The sequence below is a fragment of the Silurus aristotelis genome (genome assembly GCF_946808225.1).
Source record: "Silurus aristotelis genome assembly, chromosome: 23".
Lineage (NCBI taxonomy): Eukaryota > Metazoa > Chordata > Actinopteri > Siluriformes > Siluridae > Silurus > Silurus aristotelis.
The window spans coordinates 18,194,186-18,201,685 of NC_139596.1; the positions used below are offsets into that span (position 1 = coordinate 18,194,186).

Consider the following 7,500-nt stretch of genomic DNA (forward strand, 5'->3'; position numbering starts at 1 on the left):
GATTTATTGCTTCGGAAATAAGCAGAGTAACGCATGTGTGTGTGTGTGTGTGTGTATTCTTTGTTGTGTCTTTGTGTAATGCCTGCAGATATAAAAATAGTCAGACTGAATGCAAATAAGCAGCTCGGAGAACACTCTGTTCCAGCGGTGCGTGTCTCTTCAGGAGATGATCGGATGCTAATTTTGAAATGTGATCAACGACCTGACGTGCATGATGATTTATGAAAACAGACCGGGTTTTTATTTAGCCTTTTATTTGACTTAATTATGATCCAATTCAGAGAAGAGTGTAATGTATGACACTTCATTTACTGTAACTGAGAGGCACAGAGACCACGCATCCTCAGCCACGCCTCCTCAGCCATGCCTCCTCAGCCACGCCTCCTCAGCCACGCCTCCCAAACCAAAGCTGACATTTTTATATTTTTTTATTTTACTTCCCTATTTAGCCATAGAACAAAACAAAGTGTAAGAGGATCTATCACACTGTCTACAGTCCTTCATGTCTTGGCCCCGGTTTGGGAGTCAGTTGGCGGCACGTGGTGATTAGCTACCTGCTTTAGTAAGACGAGTGTGGACGTTGGGACTGGAGTCTTCAGATTGTCGTTTATTAGGTACAGAAGATCGATCTACCCTGTATCATCACACTTGGCTGAGAAAAAATAGAGGGGGATGAGGGAAATGTGAGACGTTGTTTTGCTGAGTGAGAATGTCCTTGATTTAAGACAACCAACACACACACACACACACACACACACACACACACACACACACACACACATACACACTCATTTTCTCCTTCTTAAAAGCAACCTAAACAGGCTGAAACAGAGCTGACGCAGTGAAAACATGCCCAGAGAAGAGTCACAAAACCTGAACAAGACAATTCAGGCTGACAAAAAAAAGAACAGAAATATTTTCTCAATCCATCATCGTTTTCTCTGTGATTTATTACAGTTACACCGTTTCATCTACCTTCATACACCCAGATGTGACCTACTGACCAGATGTTATGTGGAAAAGTTAATAGAGAGGTTTATAAGTTGGTAAATATATTCCATAAATCTGAGAAGTTCATATACAGAGATATGGGGGTTTCTGAGACCATATATGGAAGTTGTAGTTGTAAGAGTTGAGTTATGTTCACGTTGTGATTTGAGTTAAGTTTTGAAGATGACGTGAGTTGTGATGATGTTAGTTGAGTTGTGTAATGATGTAGAGTGAGTTGTGTAATGATGTGAGTTGAGTTGTGTAATGATGTAGAGTGAGTTGTGTAATAATGTGAGTTGAGTTGTGTAATGATGTAGAGTGAGTTGTGTAATGATGTGAGTTCTGATGATGATGTAAGTTGAGTTGTGTAATGATGAGTTATGATGATGTGAGTTGTGTAATGATGTGAGTTGTGATGATGATGTAAGTTGAGTTGTGTAATGATGTAAGGAGAGTTGTGATGATGATGTGAGTTGTGTAATGATGTAAGGAGAGTTGTGATGATAATGTGAGTTGTGATGATGATGTGAGTTGTGTAATGATGTAAGGAGAGTTGTGATGATGTGAGTTGTGAAATGATGTAAGGTGAGTTGTGCTGAACATGTGAGTTGTGATGATGATGAGAGTTGTGCATTGATGTAAGGTGAGTTGTGTGATGATGTGAGTTGTGATGATGTGAGTCGAGTTGTGTAATGATGTGAGTTGTGTAATGATGTAAGGTGAGTTGTGATGATGTAAGGTGAGTTGTGATGATGTGAGTTGTGATGATGTGAGTTGTGTAATGATGTAAGGTGAGTTGTGATGATGTGAGTTGTGTAATGATGTAAGGTAAGTTGTGTAATGATGTAAGGTGAGTTGTGATGATGTGAGTTGTGTAATGATGTAAGGTGAGTTGTGTAATGATGTTAGTTGTGATGATGAGGTGAGTAGTGATGATGCTGTGAGTTGTGATGATGTGAGTTATGTAATGATGTAAGGTGAGTAGTGATGATGATGTGAGTTGTGTAATGATGTTAGTTGTGATGATGATGTGAGTAGTGATGATGCTGTGAGTTGTGATGATGTGAGTTATGTAATGATGTAAGGTGAGTAGTGATGATGATGTGAGTTGAGTTGTGTAATGATGTTAGTTGTGATGATGATGTGAGTGGTGATGATGCTGTGAGTTGTGATGATGTGAGTTATGTAATGATGTAAGGTGAGTAGTGATGATGATGTGAGTTGTGTAATGATGTTAGTTGTGATGATGATGTGAGTGGTGATGATGCTGTGAGTTGTGATGATGTGAGTTATGTAATGATGTAAGGTGAGTAGTGATGATGATGTGAGTTGAGTTGTGTAATGATGTTAGTTGTGATGATGATGTGAGTAGTGATGATGCTGTGAGTTGTGATGATGTGAGTTATGTAATGATGTAAGGTGAGTAGTGATGATGATGTGAGTTGAGTTGTGTAATGATGTTAGTTGTGATGATGATGTGAGTAGTGATGATGCTGTGAGTTGTGATGATGTGAGTTATGTAATGATGTAAGGTGAGTAGTGATGATGATGTGAGTTGAGTTGTGTAATGATGTGAGTAGTGATGATGATGTGAGTTGTGTAATGATGTGAGTTGAGTTGTGTAATGATGTGAGTTGTGAGCTGTGATGATGTGAGTTGGTCAGTTCATGATAAATGTTCGAGAGTTTGGAGTAAAGACGGGTTTCTGGTTGTTACGGTGGGTGAAACCTGGTGGGCAGAACGTGTATTTACAGCAGAATGGACATTAATATGGAGACAGTGGTGTATTGTGGGAATACTGTGGAAAGAGAAGCGAGTTCTCGGTACTGCACTGATGCTGCTGCACCCTGGAGTAGCTCACTAACTATCCTCTGAGTGATGGCGTTCGGATGTTGACTCGCTCTCCATCTGTCTCCCGCTGGCTGCTGGGCTTTGTGTACTTCAGATCAGGAAGGGGAGATTGAGGGAGGGGGGGAGATTGAGGGAGGGAGGAGGAAAACGTCAGACTGTTTTCTGTTCGAAAAGGTTTTTTTTTTTTTACATCCGTCCTTCATTTAAACGAATCTTCTTCCTGCTTCTTTACAGCAACCCATTTATTTAAGAGCTCCTGTGAGCCCTAGAGGGGTCAGAGGTTAGCGGTCGGGGGTTACTGTGTTTCATTTGTCTAAGAGGAGGAGTAAAAGATCGATGACACTCGGGACATTTGAGATCGGTCATCGCTCGACCTCGTCTTCTTTTTTTTCCCGGCATCTACACAGACCGGAACAAACACGGACGCTTGTTTTCCTCCGAGGAAAGACCCGGGTCAAAACATTCTCTCAGTGATATACACACGCAAAGCACACACACACTCTTCCTCGCCATCCGTCCCTGAACGCCAGGCCGTACTCGCCAGCTGCCTCTGTCTGGAGTGCAACGTGATTCCCCGGCTCGCCTCGTCTCTAATTTGTAAGCAGTAATTAGCGCTTGAGTGAAAGTCCTCGTCCCAAAAGCGGCCAACGAAAAGGTCATCCGGCACCGAGCCTTTCCCCCTTGACGTCTTCCTCCGTTTGTGTGTGTGTGTGTGTGTGTGTGTGTGTGTGTGTGAGGGTTTTTTTGCTGCAGATTTTGGACGAGGCCTTTTCAATCTCCTGTTCAGTTTGCACAGCTTTGCTCTCCACTCCGATTTTTTCCAGGCGTGATTGGAAAAAAAAAAAAAGAGCCGAAATGCATTTCAAATCAAGTACGCTGCAAAATGCATTCGCTAAAAAATAGATTCGAGGATATATTGTGTGTGTGTACCAAAGCCATTTTAGAATTTGCATTTCAGACGTGATCGGCGTGGTTAAAAAGCCGAAACGCAGAATTGCACGTTAGCGAGCGGACGTTTAGGAAGTGCTCAGGACTATTCAGAAGTGACGAAGTGGCAGAACGATCTGTCAGTGTGTAATAGACGTTCATTTCAGTCAAACTGTATCTCTTCCTACCTGCTTCAGATAACGTCTTTCAGAGCCGTGATTAGAGGAACCGAGCGTTGAAGGTGTTCCCTATTATGTTATCCTACCTTTACTTTCTTCTTCTTCTTCTTCTTCTTCTTCTTCTTCTTCTTCTGCAGTATATACTCCTATTATTTTCTATTTCTACAAAACATTTGTGAACACCCGACCAGAAGGTTGCTATGTGTATTTTTTTTTTTATGTTTCATTCCACATTGAGGCTCCATTCACTGTTATAATGAGCTCCATTCTTCTGGGAAGATGTTCCACTAGATTTTTGTGGAGACTTTGTGGAGATTCATTCAGCCACAAGGGTGTTAGTAAAGTCAGGTACTGATGTAGGTGAGGAGGACTGGTGTGCAGTCAGTGTTCGTATTCATTGTTCTATAGGGTTGGAGCTCTATAGAAGGAGATCTTTCACAGCTTCCAACCCATATAAAGCCTATCTTCATGGAGCTGGCTTTGTGCACAGGGGTATTGACTTTTCATATATTGTCAATACTAGATTGTGATTGGCTGGAAGAACATCCAGTTCCAGTTCTATCCAGAGTAAGACATCTATTGTACACATTTCCTAATGACCTTCTTAAGCTCCAGAGATACAGAAGTACACACATCTTCACTCAGTAGAAGTGCAGATACCGGTGTTTTAAAAGGCTGATTACACTTTTTCACTCAAGGTAAAGTAAAGAAGTTTGGGCTGCAGAAGACAATAACAGCTTTAACTCTTCGATTCTGGGCAGTGACCACGGTGATAATCCACGGCTGGGTGTGAGGACTTACACCATTATTAAAGGTCAAGGCACTGATAAAAACCCATACCGATAGTTTTTCCGGATTACGGTGCGATGTCATTACGAGAGCGGCCTCTAGAGGCGAATCACTGACGCCACTGCACTGTGCTGTTTGTTTTAAGACTGCTTGCTGCACGGAGAGCGCTTTATAAATTTTTTTTATTTTATTTATAATTTTGTAATTATACAATTATATTTATCAATAAATATGTTCATATTTATTTCCTTTGGCACATTTTTATGATTCAGTAAATTTTTTTTGCAATAAAGTTTTGATGTTAAGTTTTACTATATTACATGCAGCGTTTGTTTGTTTTTTATTTCGCACCCATTTTTATTCAGTTGATCAATCGGTTATTGGCAAGTACGATCTAACCCAGCTATCAGTCAATCTTTGTGTATGTGTGTGTGTGTGTGTGTGTGTGTGTGTGTGTGTGTGTGTGTGTGTGTGTGTATACAGTACAGACCAAAAGTTTGGACACACCTTCTCATTCAAAGAGTTTTCTTTATTTTCATGACTATGTAAATTGTAGAGTCACACTGAAGGCATCAAGGGCTATTTGACCAAGAAGGAGAGTGATGGGGTGCTGCGCCAGATGACCTGGCCACCACAGTCACCGGACCTGAACCCAATCGAGATGGTTTAGGGGTGAGCTGGACCGCAGAGTGAAGGCAAAAGGGCCAACAAGTGCCAAGCATCTCTCGGGGAACTCCTTCAAGACTGTTGGAAGACCATTTCAGGTGACTACCTCTTGAAGCTCATCAAGAGAATGCCAAGAGTGTGCAAAGCAGTAATCAAAGCAAAAGGTGGCTACTTTGAAGAACCTACAATATGACATTTTTCAGTTGTTTCACACTTTTTTGTTATGTATATAATTCCATATATAATTCCACGTGTTAATTCATAGTTTTGATGCCTTCAGTGTGAATCTACAATTTTCATAGTCATGAAAATAAAGAAAACTCTTTGAATGAGAAGGTGTGTCCAAACTTTTGGTCTGTACTGTATATATATATATTGTACACACAGTCTGTGTTTTTTATATGCTCAGTAGCAAAGCAAATATTAAAAGCAAGAAACACTTGAAGTTGAAGTAAATTCCAGCGTGCACAAACCTGCCTATTAGCAGCGAGCGATTTGCCGGAAAATTACGGTGATCTGTTTTTCCTTTCACCTCATTTGCTTGTAAAATATATATATATAAATATATATGTATCCCCACACAAACAGAAATCAATGCGAGCTGCAAGTTCGCTGTTACTGAATTCTGCATCTCAATTGCGATAAATGGCAGAAGGAGCGTTTATCACACAGCCAGACCTTTTTCATGAAGAAAAAAAAAAGACCGCTTCAGGGCCAGCAGAAAGAGTGTGTGTGTGTGTGTGTGTGTGTGTGTGTGTGTGTGTGTGTGTGTGTGTGTGTGTGTGTGTGTGTGTGTGTTTTTATCTCTTTGTGAAATGTAGTGTGACATTTAAGGCATGTTTAAAAGTCAATGGGTTTACTCTGTGTGCTTTACACTTGAGCAAATGTTATCGCTCCCTTTAATTGTTTCGTCTTTTTAACAGAAACAAACAGGTGAGACGTTACGATTAACGCTGAGTCGTTACGGCAAACGTACGTGTTACATTCTCACTCTTTCTCACCTCTCCTCTGGATTAATCAGACGTCCTCGTGGTGTGCACTCATCCCGAGGCCGTCTCTGGTTTGCTCGCGGGTTGTCCGCAAAGCGTTGACGTATGTTTGCTTGTAGACGATGCTGAATTGGGCCGTGTCGATGCCGCTGCGCTCTGACAGCCCTTCATGGTTTAGCTGGTTTTCTTTTTCCTGAGCCGCACACACTGTCATTAAATTGTCTCGACGTTCACCCAACCCCCAGCCCCCCCGCCCCTCACCTTCCCCCCGCCCACTCACCTCCTCCTTTATATCTTTACTAAACAATGTTCCAGTCCGGCGCACAGCTAAATCACAGGTGTTAAATCAACACACAGAGTGCGCATTTCACAACAATGCAGTTCTCAAATGAAGCTGTTGGTTTAATACTCTGTTTTTTTTATTTGCGTGGTCTGAAGGCAACACCGTGTCGTAAGAAGGTTCTTCAAATCATGTTTTTTGCTTACATTTTGTGTTTTTTGTGTCTTTTTTTTTTCAGGTTGAAAAAGGTCCTTGTCGAAATCTCGTACGGCTCCTACATTCACTCTTCCGGACTGTCATTGTGTACAACTACTGGGCTTCCAATCAAAATCTGGAACATTGAGGCTCCCAATTCAAAACAGTTGGAGATTTGGAGTACTGAGATCTGCTGTTTCTGATTTGAGCCATGGAAACCTAGCTGGAACATCCGGATGTCCGATCTTTACATTGAGAACTACCAGTGGTCTATTCAGAACCATTGAGAACCAACATTGGTCCAGTTTGTACCTTGAGAACAACCAGGGGTCCAGTGAGAACTATGAGACCCAACACTGTGGCATTCAGAACCAGTGAGAACCAACAATAATCCAGTTTGTTCTTTGAAAGACCAACAGTTGTTGAATTTTTTTTTAGTACTATTGAACTGTTGAGAGCCAACAGTGGTCTAGTGAGGACCATTGAGAACCATTACGATCCAACAGTTGCTCAATTCATACCTTGGGAACCATCAGACAGATTGAGACCCAACAGTGGATTCTACAGAACCGTAAATCCAGTCTTGCTCTAACCAGTTCTCCCATTCAAGCGTCACAACCTTCACGATCAGAAC

The 7,500-nt window shown here is 41.5% G+C and overlaps 1 long non-coding RNA gene across 1 annotated transcript in view; it reads left to right on the top strand.

Moving 5' to 3' along the window:
• Window positions 1-7,277, top strand: part of LOC310718584 — a 35,418-nt gene extending 28,141 nt beyond the window's left edge. The window contains exon 3 of the long non-coding RNA XR_014531189.1: window positions 6,910-7,277. This is a non-coding gene — a long non-coding RNA (uncharacterized lncRNA). The remainder of the gene's footprint in view (window positions 1-6,909) is intronic.
• Window positions 7,278-7,500: the final 223 nt, after the last annotated feature.